The sequence below is a fragment of the Myotis myotis genome, unplaced genomic scaffold (genome assembly GCF_014108235.1).
Source record: "Myotis myotis isolate mMyoMyo1 unplaced genomic scaffold, mMyoMyo1.p scaffold_m19_p_5, whole genome shotgun sequence".
Classification (NCBI taxonomy): domain Eukaryota; kingdom Metazoa; phylum Chordata; class Mammalia; order Chiroptera; family Vespertilionidae; genus Myotis; species Myotis myotis.
The window spans coordinates 39,820,847-39,823,615 of record NW_023416357.1 but is presented as its reverse complement, the minus strand read 5'-3'; positions in this window follow the sequence as shown (position 1 = coordinate 39,823,615).

The window sequence follows — 2,769 nt, the reverse complement described above, 5'->3', positions numbered from 1 at the left end:
CTTTGAGGCTTAAGCAAATATCAGCTCTGTGGTGAAGCCAGCTTTGCCACGACCTAAGTAAACATGCTCTTCTGGTGTTGACACTGCTCTCCAGGCCTTGGGCTGCAGCAAAATGCACCACGTCCGATGGCCCAAAAGGTGGGTTTTCCCACTGGCCTCCTGGGAAAGAGCAGAGAGCTGGGGGCTGAGTTGGTGGTGGGCTCCACCTGACACTGAATCGATGCCTTTCTGCTGGTATCCAAGGCCCTGAGGCTTTCTGTCCTGGCCAGGGGTATTTTCAGAGCTGGAAATCCCTTCCTGTTCCCCCTCACTGTCCTCCACCCCCGCCCCCTCTACCCTACTGCCTCATTCTCAGAGTCCTGTGGGACTGAAGCGGCACCGGGGTCTGTCCAGCCTCCCACTGCTTGCCTGCCTTCTAGCGTCTGTGTTCGGCCCAGTGGAATATCTTAGCAAGATTAAAAGCAGATTGCATGACAGCGAAATGACTAAACCAGTTCTCATAAAGACAATTAAAAAATGAAGCAGATTGCATTGGTTGAAATAATTGTTATAATAAAGTGTATTTTGAATTTGATATTATCTATTGCTCAAAAAACTGTGGTCATGAACCTGCACTTGGGGTGGCAGGCAGAATGCACCGACTCCATGGCCTGCCGCTCACAGGCATCATCTCAGAATCCTCACATGTGAACTGCAAGCTAGCCGGACAGTGTCCTTATCACTATCCCACAGACAGGAATCTGTGAGGCTGTGACCTTGCTAAGGGCCAAAACCGGTTAGGTCTGAATGGAGACTCAAATTCAGATCTATTGCTGGATCCTACATTCTTCCTAACACACAGCCTTGCTTAAGTGCATCTTCATACAGATGATTGCTTTTCTAGCTGTTTCCTACAATTCTTCTCACCCAGGAGAAGTCTATTGTAGTTTATAATGTCAGAGTCTTCCTTTGTCCCAGAATTCTGGCGGGGGTGGGGGTGGGTGGGTGGGAGTGGGGCCGGGGGAAGTGGGGGGAGCGGGGATGCAGGAGAGTCTTATTTGCCACATTGAATGTCACGCCCCCTGGCTCCCAAATGATCTTTGACTGGGAAAGAGTGGAGTCAATAGGCCATTCCTGATTCTAGTAGCATCCCATTCCTAGCCAGGAACTTAAGTAATGAGAATGAATTATGCGATTCAATTATACTTAATGTTAGTAATTATAGTCATCTTTGTCCTTTGTAATCTTCTTAACATTGTGGTACTTCCTGACTCCGACATAGTTTGGTATGATTATATCTATCAGCTGGGATGATGACTAATTCCTTTAAGCTATTTTCTGTTCTTATTTGTGACGGGGAACTCTCTCTTTGTAAATCTGCACCGAAAAGAACAATTATTACTATTACTTTTATAGCTATAGCTTAACATAGGGCCTAGAATATAGTTAGTGCCCAATAAATGGTGGTTATACTAATTAAAATTCAAGGTTTGCTCCGGAACCTGCTGAGCAGGTGATCTTTGAAGCACTACAGTCACATAATAACTTGGGAAATGCGTGCAAACTTTTCAAAAGTGGCCACATCAGAAACCCAAGGCAAAGCAGCCAAGGAAATGGTGAGCCACAGCATCTTTTCACTTCTTCAATTCTTCCCTGAAAAAGGCAGATAAGGACTTCCCCAAATTAACATTCACTTTCTAAATAACCCAACTTTAGAGTGACCATGTGAACACCCTTGCAAGGTTGGGAGGACTTCCACAGGCTTCCACTGATCACCAGGCATTAATGACCCGCCTGAAGGACATTCCAAGGACATCAGGTCAAAGGACTTTCCCCAGAGGCAGGCCCCACCCACGTGGTCCTGAGCTGTTTGGATCAAACTTAGCAGAAAATTAAATACCCAATTCTTTTTCTTTTTTAATTTTATTTTTCAATTACAGTTTACATTCAATATTATTTTGTGTTAGTTTCAAGTGTCCAGCATAGTGGTTAGACAAGCACTTTACAGAGTGTTCCCCAGTATTTCCAGTACCTCCTGGCACCATGCAGAGTTATTAGAATATTATTGACTATATTTTCTATGCTGTACTTTATATCCCCATGACTATTGTAACTACCAATTTGTATTTCTTAATCCCTTCATTTAAAGAAAATTGATTTTAGATGAAGATGAGAGAGAGAGAGAGAGAGAGAGAGAGAGAGAGAGAGAGAGAGAAACATTGATCAGTTGCCTCCCACATGCACCCAAACTGGGGATCAAACCCACAACCTGGGCATGTGCCCTGATCGGGAATCGAACCCACCACCTTTTTGTGCACAGGATGACACTCCAACCAACTGAGCCACCCTGGCCAGGGCAATCCCTTCACTTTTTCTCACCCAATCCCCCAACCCCCTCCCCTCTGGCAACCATCAGTCTGCACTTTGTATCTATGACTTTGTTTCAATTGTGTTTGTTCATTTATCTTGTCCTTTAGATTCCACATATAAATGAAATCATATGATATTTGTCTTTCTCTGACTTATTTCACATAGCATAATACTCTTTAGATCCATCCATGCTGTTGCAAATGGTAAGATTTTTTTAATGGTAAGAATACTCCACTGAATATATGCACCATCACTTTTTTATCCACACGTCTATTGATGGGTCCTTGAATTGCTTCCACCTCTTGCCTATTGTAAATAATCCTCCAATGAACACAGGGGTGCATATATTCTTTCGAATTACTGTTTTGCGCTTCTTTAGATATATTCCCAGCAGTGGAATCGCTGGGTCATAAGGCAGTT